A 24,367-nucleotide genomic window follows, 5' to 3' on the forward strand; every position below is an offset into this window, starting at 1 on the left:
TGAATGCCGAATACAGTGGAACAATGACTTCCTTGGACTTAGATGCCATACCTTTATTAATAAGTTGCACAACATAGAATGATTTCCTCACCACTGTAGACACATGATGATCAAAGGCTAGATTACTATCTATGTGTGTCCCTAAGTTCCTGACTACTGGGTCATGTCTAAGAGACGTGTTGGCAACATGATAGTTACCAGGAATGGATGACTTCCCAAAGAATACTATTATGCATTTCTTGGCATTTAGTTTTAGTCCATGGCTCTGACACCAGTTTTTTGGCTGAGTCAGCCCCTGCTGGAGAACATTTGTGTCAGTGTGTGGTTTAATGACAGAACCTAATTTGTAATCATCTGCAAATTTAGTCAGCCAGAGACCACTGACATTGGCCTTGACTTCTGAGAAGTAAATGCCAAAACAGAGTGATCCAAGGACTGATCCCTGAGGGACTCCACTTGTGACGGGCCTCTTTGTAGAGGTGGACTCCCTAATTCTAACTTCCTGGGTTCTGTCTGTGAACCAGTTGGCTATCCACTTGGTGACATATGGGTTTGTACCTAACTTCTTGAATTTGTCAACAATACCCAAGTGGGGTATTGTGTCAAATACCTTGGCCAGGTCAAGGTAGTCAGTGTGAATGACTTTGCCCTCATCCATTGCATTGGTGACCTTCTCAAGGAATTCCACCAGGTTGAGTAGGCATAGTCTGCCTTTGATGAAACCAAACTGGGTTGGGTCCAGTGTCCGGAGGTTTACTTTATCTCTGTTGATCATCTCCATGATAATTCTTTCCATGGCTTTACATATAAGACTAGTGAGACTTATGGGTCTGTAGTTTCCAGGGTATGTAGATGGCCCAACTTTGTGCAGAGGGATGACTGTTGCCTTTCTCCATTTATGTGGCATGAAGCCTGTTTGGAGGGTACAGTTAAATAGTAATTCCAGGGGCCCTGATAGGTCATGTTTCATGCTATTTAGACGGCATCCTGGGATATTGTCTGGGCCCAATTGATGCAGTGTTCTTGGTCTTAGACAGAGCATTAAGGACCTATTCCCTAGTGATAGTAGGGGGGAGTTATATTTGATGATATTTCCTGAGGGAAGGTTGAGGGGGAGAGAGGGGTAAAGTTGGAGCTGAATTTATCAGCCAGGAGGTTTGCTATATCTTCTGGCTCAGTATAGGTGGGTCCATTTATAATGAGCTCTGCACACAATTGTGTATTTACCTTTGAGGTTGCAGACATACCTAAAGAGTACTTTGTGGTACTCCTTGGCCGGAGGGCTTGAAATTTTGCCAGGTTCTCACTTAATAGCAGGAGGTTAGCCTTAGAATAGTTCCTGAATATTACCGGTTTAGCTTGAGATCTAGTGTTTATTTTTACTTCAAAGGAGACCATTTTGTGGTCTGGCCTTACCAGGGAAGGCATTATAGTAGGGGGTGTGCAGTACTCTCCCTTATTAGTGAGGACCAGAGCCAATATGGTTGCACCCCTAGTTGGTGTATTGACTATCTGGTCCAGGGAGTTTGTGATTACAAAATCCAGGAATCTCTGTGCATGTACGTTTGGTGTCGTATAGGATTCCCAATTAATAGTGGGATAATTAGAGTCACCCATGAATATGGTATTGGGTTGGATGGTTAGTGTTTCTAAGAAGTTTAAATACATGGTATGGACTTCCTGGGTCATAGAGGGGACCTATAGCTTGCAAGGAAGTGGTATTGGATTTCACCTATGGTGATTTGAACATGGATCAGCTCAAGTGCATTGTCATGTTTGACCAGCCTTGAAGTAAATTTATTTTTGATGTAAACAGGGACACTTCCACCTTAAATTCCTGCCTGTGAAGTAGCTGGCCTAAATGTGTGGAAGGCATTATAACCTTGCACGTTTGGTGTGTTCTCTGTGGCTTTAAACCATGTCTCAGTGACCGCACAGACATCAGCATTCTTAGGTTAAAGAGAGCTTCTAGGGAGTGGAGGTTTTTGTTTAGACTCCTAGCAATGAGCAGTAATACCTTTAGATTTTCTTGGTCTTGATTTGCTATGTCAGACGTACTTTCAGTTTGGCATTGCTTAAAAAAGGCACTATGGGGGAAGACAATATGTTAGCTAATGTTCGAAAGCCTAGAGGGGAGAGGTCCAGGCCATCCCTGGGAAAGCAGAGTGGTCTGTTGACCATCTCATTCCATGCTGACAAATATTGCACTCCCTTATAATGACACTAGAAACTAAGCCAATTATTAAAGTCAATCATCTTTTGTTCATATTGTGGCATCATCCTTGGAGAAGGTAAAATGCTGCTCAGTGCTAGGCTCATACCAGCCTGAGACACATATTCCGAGAGCTCCATAATGTCTCTATTCATATAGTCTAGGAAGGTACATCTCAGGTCATTTACTCCCACATTGACTATGACTGAGTCATATTGGTAATTGTGGTCCAATGACCCGAGTGCAGTGCATAATGTGATGATTCCTAGCCCCTGATAAGCAACCGACCGTAACTTTCTCCTTACTCAGCCCAGTGAGAGGTACATAAGTGTGTCTCATGATGGAGTCTCCAATGATTAGAATGTTGGATTGTGTGGTGACTTGCCTTATGGGCTTAGTGGTAGAAGCTCCATGAGATGTAGCTCCATGTTTTGATGCGGGTGTTGTTTTGAAAGAGCACATTTGGGGCTGCTGAGGGTATTTGCTATGTGTACTTCATCTAGGAGGTCTTTGTGGTTTAGGAAGGTTACGTGTAAGTGCCTCAGCATATGTGGGTCTATATGTCTGCTTTGAATTGTGCGTGATGGGTGCAGTGTGTGTACTACTGACAACCTTATTGACATTAGGAGTACTTTTATGTGAGAGCTTTGCCTACAGTGACATTGTGTAAATACATTTCTCACATACCATAGTTTGTTTGAGAATTAACTGGTTGTCAGTAAACATTACACAATTTCTACATTGCCTCAGGATGCTCATATCCACCAAGCCAATAATGGAGACAGTAGGAAAGTTCAAATCCATGGCAGGAGATCCTTTTTTATTGATTAAACAGCTGGAGTGAGAATATCAATCATTGTCAGGAGTATCCAGTTTGCAACTATGTGGACAGTGCCCGTCAATGCAAACTAGTTGTCCTGTATGCAACTAGATAATGAAGACATTTCAATTGTGCTTTTACCAAAAAATGCCGCTCAAGGTGTCTGAGTCTGTACAGAGCACTGCCAAACACTTGAGGGGAAACTAATACGTAGACCTATAAAATTTAATTCTGAAGTATTTAGGCAGATATTCTGAAGTTAGAAATAAATCAAGCAGTACTTACTGAAAACAAAGAATTAGCTTGTCAAAAATGATGAAAACAGGGGAGTTGCATGAATGGCTACTGCCTGGCTACTATTAATGCTGGTCTCAGCACAGCTTCACTCTGTTGGGATACAATGCTCCTTTGCTTCTTCTCTCACCAGAAGCAAAATGTTAGCACCAATCCCTAGAAGAGAAGCAGGCCACAGCCTGTTTGGTGATCCACAGTCTTGTCGTAGATGATGCAAGGGTCTGTAGGCGTGTAGTCTTTATCTGGTAGATGCATCAAATAGCAGCCAGACCAAACAGGTACGTTATGCACAGACACTCACTCTCCAACCAAAGACAGTCAGGAATCAATGCACTCTGTTCCTTCTCTCATCAGGATTAGAATATAAGCACAGATTCCAAGCTGTCACCTATAAAGGAGTTATTAGGCTTTCTGGTAATCAGCAGTCTCTAGGAAATAATGTTCCTGTACTCCTTCTCTGACCAGGACAAAACAGAAGCACTAATCCCAAGATGACTACTGAGAGGCAGAATGTTGCCTTTTTTAGGTTACATTATGTCTACAACTGTCAAAAAGAATATTTACAACAACAGGTGTAATACTGACAATCAAAAATATATCTTTAATAGTTTTAGGGAGAACAGCTGAAAATGTTAACATTTATGGGTGAGAAGCATTTTGAGAGAGGTGCCCATCTCAATTTGAATGGTGTCCAAGGAGGTAGCACTAAGCATTTGCGAGTACAAAATAGAAATTGCTTGCTCACCTGTTTCTGGTTTCTGATTGTAACAAATATACAGTTGTCAAATCTGAATTTGTATAGTCTGACTAGATTAAGATGCACATACAATTATACAGTACACAAGCAGCCCCCAACATGGGGGTGCAGGTGGCATAGCCCCCCTGCTGATTCAGAATTTCCATAGTAAACCATATATATATATATATATATATATATATATATATATATATATATATATGTATGTATAGATAGATAAATACATACACATAGACACACAAACACACACACACACACACACACACACACACACACACACACACACACACACACACACACACACACACACACACACACACACACACACACACACACAGGTGTATGACAGACTGTCTAACTATCCAAACATCAAATGCCTGTCACACACTCAAACATGTTCAAATCACAAAGATTCTACCAGTCAATACATTGAACCATACAGATTTAAATAAAAAAAGCTTCTTTACTTGCAAGCCGTCTGCTCTTCTGTTAATTATATATACTAACTTCGAGATTGCAATACAGTGGGGAAAGGGCAAATTCCCCAATTTCCACTGAAAGCTGGTATGCTCAATCAGCTGTACTAGTTTTTTAAAGTTTGACAAGTCAGCTTGTGAATGGTTGAATGGAACCCCAATGTACAATCAAACATAGGTCTAGTGACTTTAGTCTAAATTGCTTTTGGTCAACATGCAAACAGTCAACAGCAAAAAGGTCTAAAGCAGATATTGATAGAACAGATATAACATCAGTGATAGGTATATGCCCTTTCTCCACAGTACTGCAACATTAGAGTTGGTATATTTAATTAGCAGGGGGTGTGCATCCCCCAATATGGGGAGTGCAGACAGGCTTGTCTCCTGAAAAAAATATTGCTTTCTGATGTGCTTAGCTTCTGCCAACCTTTCTGGTTTACAGTTTTGGTTGCCGTGACCAAAAGCAGTTTAGATTACAGTCACTAGACCCTATATATATGTGTGTGTGTGTGTGTGTGTGTGTATATATATATATATATATATATATATATATATATACACACACACACACACACACACACACACACACACATATATATATATATATATATATATATATATATATATATATATATATATATATATATATATATATACACACATGGGTTTTGTTCAGAATTTCAAAGCTCAAAAATTTGAATTTCATATGATCGAAGATCATATCTTCGAAGTTTCAAACTTCGAAATCCTGAACGGAGTTCGGCATACAGCGCGGACTGGGAGATTTCCCTTGTCCTCTTGTGCGATCACGGAGTTGGTATATTTAAGTTGCGGGGGATGTGGGGGGTGCAGGAAGGCTTGCCTCCCCTGCACACACATGTCTCAGTGTGTTGGGTGGTGTTTTGGGGGGGGGGTTCACAATTTCGAGATTCCAAGATCTCGAGATTCTGAACTCGATATTCTGAAACTCGAGATTTTGGGATTTTGAAATTTCTTAGTGAACCTATATATATGCCACAGCAGAACTCCGGTCCGCTAATGATTGGCTGTAGATTTTTATGGTGCTGAGCTGCCAGCCTGACGCCCAACCTTCAGTGAAGGCACATCCATTCATGCATGTCTTTCAAACGCCACTCGACCGCGGGGAGGACATGCAAACTATACACAGAAGGTACTCAAACTGAGAATCGAACAGGAGAACCTCTTGCTGAGAGGCAACAATGCTACCGTTGCACTACCGCGGCTATATATGGAAGGATCGAGGTTTTGAAATATCAAAACTAAAAAAAAAAATCCAAAATGTTATAACTTACAATTTCATGTTTTTGCCGGGGGGCTATGCCCCCCTGCACCCCCATATGGAGGACTGTGCCACCACACCCCCTGCTACTTAAATATACCAACTCTGAGATTGCACTACAGTGAAGAGAATGGTAAAGTTCCCGTTCTGCACTGTACAGCAATCTCCATTGACAAGTTTCGCTATTTCAAAACCTCAGTCCTCTGGGCTTCGGTAATCAGAGGTTCAATGTTGTGAATTTCAAAATTTGATAGTGAACCCATATATATATATATATATATATATATATATATATATATAGAACATTGAACTAGCTATATAGGGTCATAGGTAGATACTAGGCTATCTGCCCGAAGGTATTTATAAGCCTAGTCAGAATGTGTTGGCTTTCGCCACCCCCTTAGATTAGCTCCCTGTGCCTCTGTCCGGCAGAGCCACTGAAGTAATCCCCGAGGTAAACTTTCTGTTTCCCATCCACTCGTCAAGGCTTCTCTTGAAGAGTGTTAGTGAGGAGCTCTGCCTAATGTAGATTGGAATGTTGTTCCAAAGCATGGGAAGTCTCTGGGACAGGACCCTATCCCTCCAGCACATCCTATTTATTGTTGTGGTGAGGTTTAGATCCCTAGAGCATGTGGCTCGAGGGGATATGGTTTTCTTTAGGTGGAGCATATCCATCAATTCTTGGTTGGACATGGCCGTGTATGTCAGACAGAGATCACCTCTGAGTAGGCGAATTGCAACCGAGTACAGCTGGAGTTTCCTCAGTCGAGCTGCATAGGGCATCTGTTTGAGGCCAGTGATCCTCTTGGTGAGGGACTTCTGTGGTCTTTCCAACTGTTGCAGATGTCTTGTAAGGTACATCCCAAATGGGGTGTTGTACTCTATGATGGGTCTGATGAGTGATGAGTAGAGGGGCACAATTACCTCTTTTGATCTGGATGTGAACCCTTTTGTGATTAGGTGGGCCACATAGAAGGATTTTCTAACCACTTTGGCAATGTGATTATCAAAGGAGAGATTACTATCTACTTGGGTCCCCAGATCCCTTATTACATCTTCCATATTTAGGGGACTACCACCTATGTGGTAGTTTGTGGGTACTTTTTTTTCCAAAGGGGATGACTATGCACTTTTTGGCATTTAGCTTGAGTCCATGATTTTGACACCAGGTATCCGTCTCAGTAAGACCCTTTTGGAGGATGTCTATGTCAGCCAGAGAGTCAATTATAGCCCCTAGTTTGCATGTCGTCTGCGAACTTGGTCAGCCATAGTCCTCCTGTGTGTGCCTATACCTCTGAGAAGTATATGCAGAACAGGAGGTGTCCTAGGACTGAGCCCTGGGGAATGCCACTTGTAACCGGTTTGGAGTCAGACCTAGCTCCCGTAACTCTCGCCATGTGGGTTCTGTCCGTGAGCCAGTTGGCAACCCATCTTGTAACGTAGGGGTTTATGTTCAGGCTGGTGAGCTTCTCTATAATACCAGAATGAGGAATGGTGTCGAAGGCCTTTGCGTGGTCTAGGTAGGCTGTGTTTACCACCTTTCCCTTGTCTATAGCCTTGGTGACTGTCTCAAAGAAGTCCACCAGGCTTAGGAGGCATGATCTACCCTTAACAAAGCCGAACTGGGTAAGGTCCAGTGTTTGGAGGTTCCCAGTGTCTCTGTTAATTAGTTCCATGATGATGCACTTTATAACCTTGCAGACCAAGTTAGTCAGACATATAGGGTGATAGTTCCCAGGGTCTGTTCTGGCTCCACCTTTGTGGGGTGGAATAACTGTTGCTGTGCGCTACTCTATGGGTACGTAGCCTGTGGACAGGCTGAGTTTGAACAGTGTGTTTAGGCGAGGGGTTAGTTCACTTTGAGCTCATGTAGGACGCAGCCTGGGACACCGTCTGGTCCCATTGATGCTGTGTTTTTTGCTTTGGAGAGGGCTGTTTTAACCTGAGTGTCTGTGATTTCCGGGGCTCTGCATTCTTCTGGTATGGTTATGAGCCCTTTTGGGGGTGAGAGGGGGTGAAGTTTGCACCGAACCTGTCTGCAAGGATGTTGGTGATATCGGTCGGTTCAGTGTATTTTGTGCCATTCTGCACTAACTCTGAGCAGATCTGAGCATTGCCACTTAGATTATTGACATAGCTAAAGAATGCCTTGTGGTTATCTTTGGAGTCCTTGGCAATTTTTCTTTCAAAGCTAGCCTTGGATGATTTTATGAGGGATCGTAGTTTTTTGCTGTTACTGATCAGGGATGTTTTTTCTTCTTGGGATTTTACTCTTTTCTGTACTAGTTTCCTCCTTCTATTGTATAGCTTGTTTATGGCATGGGTCCACCAGAATGGTTTCCTTTTCTTGGAGGAGTGAGTCTTGGTTTTGCTTGGGATAGCACGATCCATGCATTCTTGTAGGTGCCCATAGAATGCATTAGTAAAGGATTTTGCAGCTTGGACAGTGTTGTCCTTTAGCATGGGGGCTTTGAAGCTTTCCACCTCTGTCTTAAATAATGTGAAGTTTGCTTTTGAAAAGTTTTTCACAGTGGTTTCCTTGATCGGGGGTGGGGGTGGAATGTGATATCCAGAGTGATTTGTTTATGGTCAGATCTAACCAGCGAGGGGTTGACCTCCTGTTTGGAACATCGGTTGCCCATGTTGGTGATGACCAGGCCCAATATGTTGTCACCTCTGGTGGGAGTGTTGACCAGTTGATCCAGGGTGTTTGAGTTTATAAATTGTAGGAAATGTTGGGCAAGGGAGTTAGTACTTGAGTAGTTCTCCCAGTTAATGTTTGGGTAATTGAAAACACCCAATATTAGTGTGTTTGGTAGGACCTTTATGCTTCCCAGTGTTTCCAGAAATGCAGAATAGGGGTCCTGGGACATGGTGGGTGACCTGTAGCAAGCTACAATTTGAATTGCTGTTTTTTCCGTTGTTAGTTGCATGTGGATGATCTCTGAAGCATCGTGCTGTGCCACTAACCTGGAGGTGTGGGTATCCTTGATGAATATGGATACGCCCCCACCTTTTGTATTTTGGTCCGGGTTCTGTGGCCAAAATGTATGGTATGAGTTGTAGCCTGGTAGTGCTGGGGTGCTCTCTGAAGCCTTAAACCAGATTTTTGTTACTGCACATATATCAATTTTCTCCATACTGAGGAGTGCCTCGAGTGCGTGCATTTTGAGGTTTAGACTTCTGGCATTGAGTAGCATTACCCTCAGTTTTTTGTTACTTGTGCTATTTACGGTGGTGGGTTTGCCTAAAAAAGACATTATGGGGGTGGCAAGAGCCTTGGCCAGTATTCGAAAGGGTGACAGGTGTAAGCCATCTCTAGCGAAGCAGCGTGGCTTATCGAGAATGTCATCCTAGGTGGACAGACACTGGATCCCTTTGAATGACACCAGAAACTTAGCCAATTGTTGAAATTGATAATTTTTTTCTTTATACCATGGTATTATTCTTGGTGAGGGCAGGATGCTACTCAGGGTCAGGGTCATACCGGCCTGGGCTATGTGATCAGAGAGCTCTTCCATGTCTCTTTTCATGTAGTCCAGGGAGGTACGGTTCAGGTCATTCACACCAACATGGACAATGACAGAGTCGCATTTGTACTTGTTCTGGAGTGACCCGAGTGCTTGTGTTATGTGGTGGATCCTGGCATCCAACAGGCAGCTAACAGTAACCTTCTCCTTGTTCAGCCTAGTGAGTGGGATGTCAGTGTGCCTGTCTATAGAGTCACCTATTGCTAGTGTGTTGGGTATGTTATTTTACCTTAAGGGCTGTGATTACATAGCACACTGGTTTTGTGAAGTATATGTTTCATGGTTTGTGTTGGGTGGGGGTGAAGGTTGCTTGGATGTCTGGTTTGGAGGTCTCTGTTTCTTTTCCAGATTTTTATTTAGAGCCTCTGAGCATGTTTTTGTGTATTTATGTGTGTTTTTTGCCGGTGCTGGTTTAATGGGTGTATGTGAGACTGGTGGTGTGATGCAAGTATTTCCCTTTTCCTCTTGACTGTCTGATCCAGTCTTGGGTTGAGAGAGTTTAGCTTCCAGTTTGGCTGTATAATTGCATCTCTCGCATGTATTAGTGTTTGGTGGTAGGAGGAGAGGGTTGTCTGTGTACATGAGGCAGTTGTAACATTGCCTCAAAATGCCCAGATTCACCAGTTGAACTGGAGAGTACACCTGAAACTGCTCTTTGGACATGCCTGGATAGGTACAGTGAACTGTTTTACTGACTGGCTGGTAAGGTCAAATAGAGAGCCTTTTCCTTCTGTAGAGTATAGGGGGGGTCTAGTGCTAGGGTTTATAAGTACTTGCTATGAGTTTTGGAGCAAGTGCCAGGCTGAGAAATGAATGGTTTAAGTGCTTAAGTTGAAAGTTTGTCTAGTTCCAAAGGAAAAATTGAAGAGGAGACTTTTTGGAGCCGGGAATAGTTATATTCTAGCTAACCGGTGCTGCCCGGCACGCAAAAATGAGTAAATGTGGTTGTTATAGCAAGGAAATTAAAAAGATAGAAATTAGCCCAAAATGGCCAATAAACTACTAATTTCTGGGCTGAAACCACTCCTCCAGGGACAGATAGGCTGCTCAAAACTCCCCTCTCTCACAGGTGAACAGAGAAACTCCCTTTTATCCAATTAAGGTATGAGCAAACACAGAGACTTGTAACAGCCCTGAATTCAGCACTAACCTGAAAACTGGACTATACTAGCTTAGAAAGGCGGGAAACAAGTCATTTTTTTTGTCCTTTTGTTTCTTTGTTCAGAAAATAAAGCAATTACAATAAAAAAAAAAAACTTTAAATGCACAGAAGATGATACTTATTGTTATATATCTCAGATCAGAGTTGTAGTCAATGCCCCTAGTAATAAAGTAGGAAGAAACAAAAATACAATAAAAGCAGATGAATAAAGTGCAATTTATATATATATAAAACAACAGAAAATGAACAAACAGATTTAAACAAGTTGCCCAATTAACCAGAAAAAAAGCTCAAAACTGAGCCCTGTTCCAGCAGTCTTCAATCAGACAAGTTCTAACTGCACACTCCAGCCACTAGGGTGCAGGAGAACCTTCTCCAAAAAAGAGGGCCTGGATCAGTGCTCAAGTTATTCAAACAAAGCTAGATTCAGCAGGCCTGAATCTGGTATATGCTACAGCAACAAGGCACACCAATTTCAGAAAGAAACAGTTCAAATAATCAGGCACAATACGCCTGTGACTAGAAATTCCCAGCACAGAAGGGCAGAATCCAGCCTTTACTCCCACAAGAGTGCAGACCACAAACCTTCTTAATGTAGAATAACTGGCCTGAAGCCCAAGTGCTTAAACCAGAACTAATACACTTTTAGAATAGCAGACACTGAGTCTTCAATCAGCAATTCCCAGCTTAGAAGGATGTAAGCTACCTGTCCTACCACAACAGTGCAGACCACAAACCTTTTTAATTTAAAAGAACTGGTATGAAGCCCAAGTGCTTAAACCAAAATACTTAGAATAACAGTTACAATTTAGTCAGGCTACTACCAAGCAGTAATAAATGCAGCAGAATAAATACAATTGAGTACTTTTAAGAAGAGGCAAAAGCAAATTAAAGTAGGAGGAAACACAAATACAGTAAAAGCAGATGAATAAAGTGCATTTTTGTTGTTAGTAAAGTGCAAAGAGTGAGGAAGGAAGAACCTAAGTGGGTTGGCCTTCTCAAATCTTCCCTCTGTATTAAGTAAAGTGAACACTAGACTCAGACTACGATCTCACTGTACTCGGTTAAGTGAGCAAATGAGATGGACCCAGGAGGAGTGTTCAAATACAGACTTACAGGAGGGGCAGGCAATGTTTAATGTAGATTGGGATACATTGTTTATCTAGAAATCTACCCTTTTCCTAATTCTAGTGCAATCTTGGATTACGTATATATATAATCTGCAGATATGTTTAACTTTTTTTTATGTTTTTGTAAGGGGGCAAGCCCCTCTGTACCTCCCATGTGGGGGGACTGTGCCCCCCACACCCCCTGCAAATTATATATACCAATTCCTAGATTATACTACAGTGAGGAAAAGGGCAGATTTCCGGTCTGCATTGAACATACATAGTTCAATGTTCTTTCACACTTGTACACTGTCGGTCTTCTAAACATTCAGTCTTCTTGTCTCATTTTTGAAAACTTCACGTGTGGATTCAATCTACTGAAGTAGAGTGTGTGTGTGTGTGTGTGTGTGTGTGTGTGTGTGTGTGTGTGTGTGTGTGTGTGTGTGTGTGTGTGTGTGTATATATATATATATATATATATATATATATATATATATATGTATATGAGTTTATAGAAAGTCTGTAAGCATCGATGATTAATCCATCAGTTCTGACACTTCAGAAGCACATTTACTTGAAAAAGAGATGCATTAATCACAAAGTAATTGAAAAAAAGAAAAACAAATATTCTTCTTTTCTAATTGTTGTTTAACTCTAACCCTTCTGATTATAAAGACCAAGTTTGTCTGAAAAACAATACTGTTAGGAAAGGGGTTTTAATAAATTAGTGTGAAGGTTTTTTGGCATTTACCCCCATCTTATGCATGCTAACCCTAGCCCAGCCCTTAACCCTGATCCACACATTAATTTATGAAAAATCCTTTCCCTAACAGTGCCACTACAAAAGACTCTCAGAGGCACATACAGGCAGCATCAAACACCCACAAAACCATATCTATCCTCTAACCCAAAACATTCATGCATGCACATGCACACAGACTTGCAGCACAACAGTATTGAACAAATTACCTTTAGACAAACTCATTCACACACTCCAAAACATGCACATACCATAAATCCTATACATGTACGTAGCCCTTTATCTGACCCTAACTGAAAACACACACTACTAGACCGATCCCTTTACCTGGCTATAACTCTAAATCTAACCAACATGAACACACTCACATGACATAAAGCTTATCCCTTTACTTAGCCATTACCCTCACCCTAACCTGCAGACACTCATAAGCACTCTTAAGCATGTCCCACTTACGTAATAAATATTCAGTGTTTGAAGAATGCACCATTTGGAATTCTCGCAATTCACAAGAATTACCCACCCCAAAATAAAGTCAAATTGCCATTCAACACTCTGTGAGACATCACGCACACACACACACACACACACACACACACACACACACACACACACACACACACACACACACACACACACACACACACAAAGTAAAATAGTTACTTCGCCTTACATAGGAGTGTTAAGTGAAAAACCAACTTTGGTAGAATTTTTACTTGAGTCTGGAAAAGAAGTTGCTATTCATAAATCTGGATAATTAGTAGGGCATATAAAACATTAACATTACACAATAACTATAAGAATCAATCGGAGCAAGTTAGATAAGATTGTAAAGAAAAAATAGAAAGGCAGTATACAAAGAAACAATGGGGTACATCTGTATGACTACCAAGTATGCAGCAAAATCCAGAATGTGTAGGATTTTTGTATGGAAGTGTCTGCATGGGTATTTCTGGTTCCCCTTCAGAAGGTCTAATGGCTGAAATCTCGAAATGCATATGGTCGAGACCATATGTTCGAAATTTCAGAAGCTTGACCTTCTGAATGGGGATCGGCATACAGCACAGAATGGGAGATTTCCCTTTCTGCAGTGTAGTGCGATCTTGGAGTTAAAATAAATAAGTAGCGGGGTGTGTGTGTGGGGGCACAGGGGGGCTTGCCCCCCTGCAGAAACACTGTATTGTGCTTTCTTGCTTTTTTTTCTTTTCCTTTCAGAAGGTCGAGCTTCTGAAATTCGAGCATATGGCTTCGGCCATATGCATTTAGAGATTTCAGCCGTTCAACCTTCTGAAGGGGAACCGTATTTTTATACTACAAAAAGACTTCAGAGAATTTTTCCTCAGGTAGATAGCAAATGCTGGAGGTGTGACAGAAATCAAAGAGGTAACTGAAAACATGGATTTGCGGAATGTGTGAGTTGGAAGATTTTAAAAATTCCCCACAGAATAGTTAGTCAGAACTGTTGGGGAAGCAAATGGTTGCAACTAAGGAACAGATTCTTATGAGGTGGGATATAGGATCTGAACTGCCCAGACATAGTAGGGCCTTAATAAGTTAAATGTTTTTTGCTGCCAGAAAGTGGTTATTAGAAATGGAAACCAACTATAATTGAAGTAAATGATATTGTACACAGGATAAAATAACTAGAGGTGGGAATCTTTAGAAAAGAGAAGGCGCAAATTATATGTAAATGGAATTTGTGGGGGAAAAATGCATGTACAAAAATGTTCAGGAGGAGAAATGAGGTTTGAAGAAAGGCAGAAATTGAACAACTTATGTAATGTTGGGGTGAATGATAACTGTTAAAAGAAAACCACGTATGTATAATGTAAGAAAATAAACTGTTACCATGGCTTATTTTATTTTCTGTTAATTAATGTGCACCTACACCATTGTTTAAAATATGAAGATTTTTCATAAATGTATTTAAAATGGCTTAGGATATATAATTGTTGTTTGTGGAAGTATTTTACACGTAAAATATACATTACGTACATATTTAATAATGTCTACACACATACACGGGCACGTGCGCACGCACACACACACACACACACACACACACACACACACACACACACACACACACACACACACACACACTGGCATATACATACAGAAAAACAGACAGATACAGAGGCACAAACAGTCTCTCTCATACACCAACACACAGATGCTGAGGCACAAAGACTCACACACAAATTTACTCATCTATTCTAGTTACCTTCTTGACCATGTACATATCAGATATCTGATTGTGATGAAATAAATACATGAATAATAACCCTCAGTGGTATATTTCAGCTCATTGCTGTCAGGGCACATATGATGCAAACTATTAAAACTCAGCTGTGCACAGATGTAACCACTTTTTTGACTTTACAACCCATATGTCTGAGGCTGATCAAATAAATGAGTTGGTGTACCCAATGTAACATAGTTCAGCTCTCTGCTATTAGGTACATACAGTGCAAACCACTATAAGATGCATGTCCATGTAGATAATACAACTGGAAAAGAAATGGTGGCTACAGTAGATTTCAGTCCCAGCACATGGATTTTATACCACGGATAGATTCTTTTTAACCAGGTTTTCATGGTATATTAATTCACAGTTACAAATGTCAAGTACCCAGTAAGGTTTGTCAATTATTCAAGCCCATTTTCTAAACAAAAGTAAAATACTTAGTAAATGCAAACACAAATTAAAAGAATACATTAAAAGAATAATGCAGTACTCTTTCATGAAGGAAGCAAGCTTAGCATCAGCTGAGCCAACTTAAGAAAACTGAAGTGGGAAGCATAACCGATTATGTATATCTTTCAGTTTGTGACATTATCAACAAACTGACTCCTATAATAACATTTTTAAGTTGTGCTACTTGGAAAAATGACTGCAAAGCTCTGAGCTACTGATATTCAAACCACCTCATCTGCATGCATTCAAACTTGTAAAAATCCTGTCTGTAGCCAGGCTTGAGGTGAACTGCCTGTAGTCATAGCAAACTTAAATGTCAGAATAGATCTTTTATTTAATTGAACAAGTAAAGCAGATTTTTGTCTTACTTGATCAGAATAATTATTCTTCTCACTCTTAAAAATGAAGAAAATGCCACATAAAGTGTAAAACAAAACTTTTGAATGTAACAAAAATGTTTCAAGCAATTTTTTTTCTGTTTTTCCAGACAAAATCAGAAAGAGAAGACACACCAATAGCAAATCAATAAATATATGTTGTAAAGCTGCATTAGTAAAGTAATTAATGTTTCAAATTACTATTACTGTTTCAAAATAAAATATGCAGAATTTTTATTTCATTATAATTATGTCTGGCATGTCTTAGTACAGTGATATTGGCAGTTAACCAATGTTTAGTAAGATTATGAGCTGCTAATGATCCTCATCCTCTAGTCATGTAGGTCAGGGTTTGACTGAGGCTCAGCCTAAGTTTACCAGTTGTGTGACTCTGAGCAAGTCATTTAGACAATGCTCCTGGGTCACCTACTACAAGAAAAAAATATATATAAATAAATACTCAAGGATTAATTAACTACTGTCATAATAATACATCACTATTAAACATAAATAGGCTATTTTTAACAAAACAAGCAAAAATATGCAACATACAACTCTACAGTGCCAACAAAAGGAAAGTCAGATACAATTTTAAGTGTAATAATGTCCTCCTTTGTGGGTATTATAGTGAAATAATTGACCTTCCTGATGGATGGATATAGAAACTGCAACACAAATAATTCAATCCTCATTTAGTGGCTGGGTAAAGCAGAAAGACTTATTAACAGAGTTAAGAATTACCATTGACAAACTCCTTTATGTTTCACGGTCATTAAACATATCAGAAATATTAGCAAAGAAAATAGAGGGATGCAAGTAAAACAGTTTAAAAACTAAATTAGGGAAGTGATGAAAGAAAACATGACAAAAAGCAAATGGAAACAGCACTTAAAGATATTTGTGAAAATGTATCTGACATTAAAATAATTATATGACACAAAACAGATACTGTGGTGGTCAATGTCTTCATAAGAACTTTGCCCAGCATTGGATACAGTTTATAAAATGTAAATGCAAGAAGCACAATCATTTTGCAAAGGTGTGAAAATGCAAAAGTACACATGATAACCCACAATATGGGGAATATATAATTGAAAAATGGAAAGACATAATGAAACAAAATAATTAAAATGTAAACAATATAACATTTGACAATGATAATAAATTAGAGAGTAATGTCTGTGAAAAAGAAAATTACACAGTATCTATACCTTAAATGATGATGGCAGCATGAAAAAAGTACAGCTGCATAAGTCCTACTTACCTGTACCGCTAGATGTTCAAATATCACAATGCCTTGGTGGCATATGGGTTCTGTGCCTGGAAAAACCTACACTGGCAGCTTTTTAGAGCTCATAATTCCCTCCTGTGATACAGGACTGGCTAAGCCCCTCCCATCAGGGGAAACCTAAACCCTGTCACAGGAAGTCAGTTCAGGCTTTTAGTGCTAAGCACGGAGAACAAAAGACCAGAAGCAAGAATTGCCTGAAAATGACCAATTTGCAGCCTAAAAGCAGAAACACAAATAACCAAAGCCAACCAACAATACAACATGGTTGAATACCACTGAATAATATACATACAATAAGGGGAGTGGTGAGTGGGTGCTACCACTGAGGTAGTGTGAAATTGAACACCTACAGTTACAGGTAAGTAGGTCTTACTCAACTGAACTATGTTTATCATCCACATTGCCTCACTGGCATATTGCTAGCTTCCCAAAGCTTACCCTAGCTGGGGGGAGGAAGGACAATGATCCAGGAGGCCCTGGAGAATAATCCTAGCAAGGCCTGCTCTGGAACTTGAGAATGAATCCAGTTTATAGTGCTTTGTAAGGGTATGAAGAGAGGACCAGGTTGAGCCTCTAGAATGTTTCTAGAGTCCACTCCTTTCCAATATACCTCCAAACAGGATAAAGCTCTGGTGGAATGTGCCCTAATCTTACTTGGAATACATTTACCATGGTAGGAGTGATAAAAAACATAGCACAGAACATTCAATGAGTGATCATTTGCTTACACACACATTAGCTGTTCAGCCTACCTAAAGGGCATAGTTCTGTCAAGGTAGTATTTGAGCTGACAGTGCACAGGATTTTCTCTTCCTTGTTTTGGGGTTCCAGGAAGAAAGCTGGGAGATTGATGGCTTGATTCAGGGTAAATTCAGAAACAGCTTTTGGCATGAAAGATGGATTAGCGTATAAAACAGCCCTGTCTGTGTGGGGAAAAAAAATCAGATAAGGTTGGCCCACTGTGAGAGTCTATAGTTCAAAGTCTCATCTTGCAGACATCACAGCAATAATCAAAAACATTTTCAAAGTGAAGACTTTAAATCAGCATGAAAGGAAAGTTCAAAATGAGAAAAGATCAGTTTTTCATGAACAAAGTTAAGAAACTCAGGGGAAATAATTTGCTTTTGATGGGGTCTCAAGTGCAACACTTCTTTCATAAACTGACCCAAAAAGAGAGGAAAGAGGGGGATCCATGGGCAGATAAGCTGGGATGGCTGCAAGATGCACCTTGATCGATTCACAAGATAAGCCATACCTTGACAAATACATAAGATAAGCCATTGTGGAGTACCTCACACAAATATTTCAAAAGCAGATGGATAGACACTATACCTTGCCCTCTGCTATTAGTTATGGAACCACCCAGACAACTTCTTCCACTTGTAAACATAAGATTTTCTTATTGCAGTGATCTTGCCTCTTTCAATATCTGCTGCATATCCTCATGGTACAAGTGCTTAAAAGGTATCAAGACCAAGTCATCCAGTCTGCCAGTTGCAATTGGAGTACACCAGTCACACTTGACACTATGTTAACAGATCCAGGGTATGAGGAAGCTTGTAGTAATTGCCTTGGCCAATTCCATTAAAAGGGAAAACCAACTTTGCCTTGGCCAAAAGAAGGTCACCACAGTGATCTTTCATAATTATTTCTGAATATTCAGATATACCCTGGGTATCAGTAGAAAAACATAGGAACATTCCTTTACAAGGGAATGAGAATAAGTCTGTCCTCCAAGCATGGCTGCAAGGATGTCTTGAAACAGAACTTTTCTGTCTTGTTTTGAAAGGAGGCAGAAAGATCTATTTGAGTTGCCAAATCCTGGAAGACCTCTATTCTGAATTTCCACTTGTGAGGGTTCATCAGGGATCTGCTTAGTCTGTCTGCCACTGTGGTTTGCTCTGACTGGATGTATGAGGCCTGAAGCGTCAAGGAATGCCTAAAGGCTAGCTCTAAGGCCATTAATGCCAATTGGAAAAGAGGGTATGACCTTGCAGTCCCTTGTTTGTTCGGGTACCACATGACTGTGGTGTTGTCTGTGACCAATAAAAGGTGACCTACAGACCATAAGTGGTGAAGAAATTTTAAGGCCTGAATCATTAATATTTCTTTGACAATTAAATGCTTTGTATCATCCAGAGGACCTCACGTGATTTACACGTGAACTCCCCTGGACATTGCTCCCCATGCAAAATCTAATAAGTCCATCTGGACTTATTGAACTGGGGTCTGGAGGGATAATGATAAACCTGGACTGAGAGGCATCTGATTTCTCTTCCACTGTAACTCTTGTTTCACAAATTCTTGCACTGATACCCAGAACTCTAAAGGATGCAGGTGCTGGTACCATATATTTTTTTTTAATACCACTGATTCTTTCTCATATGCAGTCTGGTACAGTGGTAGGAGAATAATGGATGCCATGATGCCTAGAATTTTGAGAAATTCTCTTATGAAGGCAGCTTCTTGAAGATAGAAAAGATAGAAATTCCTGAAAATGCTTTGATAAGTCAGGACCTCATCTTCTGGTAGAAAGGCCATTCTTTTTTTTCTCTCTATCATACACCACAGGAAGACAATTATTTGACAGGATGTGAGCCAGGACTTTTGTAGGTTCAACTTAAAACCCATGTGAGCTGGAATGGCCGAGAACTTGTTTAATGATTCTAAACACCTATAAACAGACTCCTCACAAATCAACATCTAAATAACAGAAAATGCGAACATTCTGGTTCCCGTAGTAGACAACCACTGGAGTCAGGCATTTTGTGAATACTTGAGGCACAGTAAATATTCCAAAGACTAACACAGAAAAACTGATGATGTGAGCCAGATACTGCAAATCTCAGATATTTTCTGAAGTTGGAAGCAATTGGAATGTAATGATACACATCTTTCAGCTCTAAAGTCACCAAGAAACAGTGGCCCAGAAAAAAGAATAGGACCGTCTTCAGGGTAAGCATTTTGAATTTGGATACTTTCAGAAAGGTATCTAGGTAAGACAAATTCAACAGTGGTCTCCATGATAGCTCTTTTTTTGCAGAAACTGGTTCTATAAACCTGCTTGCAACATCTGAAGGAGTATTAGACAGAAAGTACAGCTGTGTAAAATCGTAACATAACAGTAGATGTCATTCCCTTCACTTTTGCAGTATTCATTACATTAGGGATCTCCTACCAAGGGTAGCCTGACAGCCAGCCAGTATACCAAAGCCTTAGGTTGCTATAGGGACATCTTACATCACACATATGCTCTCCACTCACAGTGTAGGGCATAAAGGTGATGTACAGAAATACCTTCCTCATAATTGAGAAGACCCAGGAGGAACAACTGTCCAAGGAGTAAAAGAGGAACATGTACATTCAGAAGGAAAAAAAGAAAAAAGGGGATTAGGGAGGGAGCAAATACTGCAAATGTGAAGGGAAGGACATCTACTGTTATGGTTAAGATTTTACACAACTGTACTATGTCCTTCTATATCATTGTTGCAGTATTCCTTATATTAGGGAGAGTACAAAAGCTCAAAAGGAAACTTAGGAGGAGGAAGGTCCAGCAAAGCCTTCAAGAAAGCCATGTAGGATAGCCCCAGAAATGTATAATGCTTGGTAAATGTGCTCACATAAGTCCAAGTAGCTGCCAACACAGAAGGCCAAGTAGCTGCCTCAAAGATGGTGCTGGTATCCAATACCTTGAAAAAGCACTATAAGAAGCCACAGCCCTGCTAGAATGAGCCTTAGAAGAAGAAGAAAGGCTCTTCCCATGAGGAAATAGTTTGCTTATAAACAGCCAAGCCTAAGGAACTAGGATGAAAGGAAACAAAAAGTTGCTCACATTTGTGAATGGCTTTAGTTTTATCTAAATAATATCAGAGTTGTCTTTGCAAATCCAAGGTGCAAAGAACCTTCTCACTAGCAGACTGTGGAGAAGAGAAAAACATGGGCAAATTAATAGTTTGAGTAAGAGATAAATCAATAACCACTTTGGGCATAAAAGAAGGATTAGTACAAACAGACACCCTGTCCCTATGAAAAAACTAAAAAGGAGGTATAGCCATAAGAGTCTGAAGCTCAGACACCTTTCTAGCTGAAGTAAGGGCCAAATGAAGAACAGTCTTTCAAGTGCAATGCTGCAAGGAAGCTAAAGCTGCAGGCTCAAAAGGAGCCTAACTCAATTTCTCAAGAACAAAATTAAGGTCACAGGAAGGAGAAATATGTTTCCTGGGAGGCCTAATATGAAGGATGCCTTTAAGGAATTGTTTGACCTCAAATCTAGAAGCAAAGGAAGAGTCAAAGTCAGACAAGCAGAAATAGCTGAAAGGTGGGTTTAAGCCAACCCAGCATTGAGCAACTCACACAAATAAAAGAGAACCAAAGGAACTTCCACCGAAAGTGGATCCAGGTTACGAGCAAAACTACAGAAATTCTCTTCCATTTGGATAAATAAGATTTACTGGTAGTGGGTTTCCTGGCTTCTTACAGAAACTAAAGCACATCCTCAGAAAAAAGGTTCCAAAAAGGGATCAAAACCCTATCATCCACAGTGTCAGTTAAAAAGTGGACAAGTGGGATGGATAACAGACCCCTTGTCTTGTGTCAGTAGGTCCACCCTGTGAGGTAACTTGTGGTGACTGCCCTTTGCTACGTACAGAGGAAGAGGGAATTGGTGATGTCTGGGCCAAAAGGGAGTCACCAACAAGATTTTGCAAGAGTCTTGTTCTATCTTGAACAGGACCCTCAGAATGAGAGGAAGGGGAGAGAAGGCATAAAGAAACAGCCCCTTCCATGAGAAAGAGAGGGTGTCCACCTTTCAAGCCAGAGGACATGAGACTATGGTGCAAAAGAGAGGAAGCTGTCTGTTCAGATGGGAGGCAAAAAGATCTGCCTGAAGGTTACCCCACTGGTGGACAAGGTCCAGAAACACGTCTCTTGTGATGCATCCATTCCTGAGTCTGTGTTATGGATCTGCTCAGTCTTCCACATTGTTCTGTTCTGAACAAATATAAACAGCCTGAAGAGTCATGTGATACTGGACTGACAAATCCCAAACCTGGAGAGCTAGTCTGAACAAGAGGAAAGACCATGCCCCCCTTGCTTGTTGATATATCACATCACTGTGTTATTGTCTGTAAAGATTTTGAGGGGCCCTGGAAGGAATAGAGAATGGAAGGCCTGAAGGGCCAGAAGAAGAGCACTCATCTCTTTGATGTTGATATGGTCCTTCTTCTGATGAAGGGACCAAAGGCCTTGAACATTCAGAGGACCAAAAGAAGCTCCCCACCCCACATCTGAGGCATCCGAAAAGGAATTCTTGAGAGGGGACTGGAGGCTGTAAAGAAAGCCCTGGGTTGAGAGACAGTTGATGAATCCACCACTGAAGCTCTAGCTTGAGGCATGGAAGAAGAGGAATTGGAAAATCTAAAGGATGAGAATGTTGAAGCCAGAATTAATTTAGGAACCACTGTAGCTTTCTTATATGAAGCCTGGCTAAAGAAAGCATAGGAATGGTGGAAGCCATGAACTGCAGAGCCCTTAGAAACTCCCTGGCTGTAACTGAAAACTGAGGAAGAAGGGATTGAAAGAAATGCAATCAGATGTAAAGCCTTGGGAGGTGGCAGGGATGCCAGCATAGGAATGGTCTGGAGCCTGCACCCGAGAAAGACATGAACCTGAGAATTTACTATAAAACCTAGGCACTACAAGAGGCAAACAGCAGCATAGTGAAAGTGCTGAAGCAAGGTGTCTGGAGACCCTGAATGAGCAGTTATCCAGATAAGGAAAGATCTGTATTTCCCTCATCCATCAGAAAGCAATCACAAGAGCGAGGCATTTGGAGAAGACCCTTGGGGCAGTAGGGAGGCCAAAGGCAAAACAGAAAACCAAAAATGCAAGGAGGAGACAGAGAAATGTAATAGCTTCCTGAAATGGGGATGAATAGAAATATGGAGATAAGCATCCTTGAGGTCCAGAGAGACTAGGAAGGCCTGAGGTAGAAAAGAAAAAAACAAGAGTTTGCAGGGATAGCATTCAAAAGGAAGGTTCCTTTAAAAAGGTGTTGAGCTGAGAAAGATCCAGAATGCGTCTCCAGGTGCCTTCTTTCCTGGGAACCAGAAACATTCTGGAATAAAACCCTTTCTCGTTTTGAGAAGAAACTGTTTGAATGATACCTTGAGACACAAGGCTCTGAAGGTAAAAGGGCAGCTGCTCCTGATGAGAACAAAAAAGATTTTTATAGGCAAGAGGAGCATCCATAAATTTGGCCTTAATATCATCAGACAAAGGCTGAAGGTGAAGCCAGGAATAATGCCCTAACAGAACCAAAGGCAGCAGCTATAGAAGAGGCATCAACTGCATCATAACTACATTTAATGGAACGGTGAGCCACTTTAGAAGAGAGCCCCAACAAAGGGAGGGCTGAAGCTTTCTCCTCAGAATCTGGAAGTTCTGAAATAGCTTGAAAGGTCTTACAGAAAAGGGCTAAAACATACCTGGTCATATAAGTCTAGTAATTCACAGCCCAAAAGGCCAGGGTAGTGGCAGTGTACCCCTTTTTGCCCAATATTTCCATGGCCCTACACTCCTTGTCAGAGAGAAGCAGTTTAGAGGAAGGCAAAATGTTGGAAGGCTTATTAGAAGAAACAGGGGCCAGTAGAGGGACACTTGTAAAGAAATTTACAGTCATCGGGCACCTTATAAAACTTGTCAGTTTTTTTAGGAGCATGGGGCTGGGAATCAGGAGCCTGAGAATCTGCTGAGAAAGTATCCAACAAAAAGGGGAAAAAAAACTTAAATGACAACTTAAAATGAAGTTAGAGCATGATTATACTGATTTTATTAAAGGGAACATTTTTGTGTGTCCGCATGCAGCTGTCACTTTGAATGATAACCAGGAAGTGCCTAATATGAACACTAGTACACTGGGTGTGAATTCAATCTCTAACATCACAGATAATGGAAATGCTGAAACCTTTACTTCTGTCCCTGAGAATTTTCCTACCCAGGATGTTTCTATTCCAGCTACTTCTGTGACCTCTTCTAGTCCCCTGTCTAAGAGTGTTAATGTTTCTCATAATTTAGGGGCTTGGAGCAAACACAGAAATGTAAATATTGGTTCAGCTGCTTCTTTTTCCCTTGTTCCGCTTACTTCTCTACCGCTGCCTGCGAAGATATTATTGCCCACCAGAGGGAGTCGCTCGACTAGCAGGGGAAGGAAGAGGAGAAAGGTGTCCAATGAACACACTTCTCTGCACAGAGACAAGACATGGGTGAAACCAACTGCTTAGTCCACAATATTTCATCTTGTACTCAAACTGATGAATAGAAACGTCCCTTTGTTCTTGTGACAGGATCTGACCTAACTGATGTTATCATAGATCTCAGGCTGTTCCTCACAAAGTTATGTTAGTCTGCTTGTTCAATGGCAGTTCTTTTAGCCCAGAGGCCCCTATTAATTATCCAAGAAAGGCTAGTACTTTTAATCCCCCTTTGAACTCGACATTGGAGGCTTTTTTGAAGGTTTATGAACATGATATTTGCTTCATCTTTAATGAATCAACTGTTTATATGTTTTATAATTTGTTGTAT

General features: G+C 40.7%; 1 protein-coding gene across 1 annotated transcript in view; it reads right to left on the reverse strand.

Moving 5' to 3' along the window:
- Window positions 1-24,367, reverse strand: part of LOC122807148 (transmembrane reductase CYB561D2) — a 902,611-nt gene that overhangs the window by 60,602 nt on the left and 817,642 nt on the right. The window lies entirely within an intron of this gene.

Source organism: Protopterus annectens, chromosome 7.part0 (genome assembly GCF_019279795.1).
Source record: "Protopterus annectens isolate FY-2018-M chromosome 7.part0, PAN1.0, whole genome shotgun sequence".
Taxonomy (NCBI): domain Eukaryota; kingdom Metazoa; phylum Chordata; order Ceratodontiformes; family Protopteridae; genus Protopterus; species Protopterus annectens.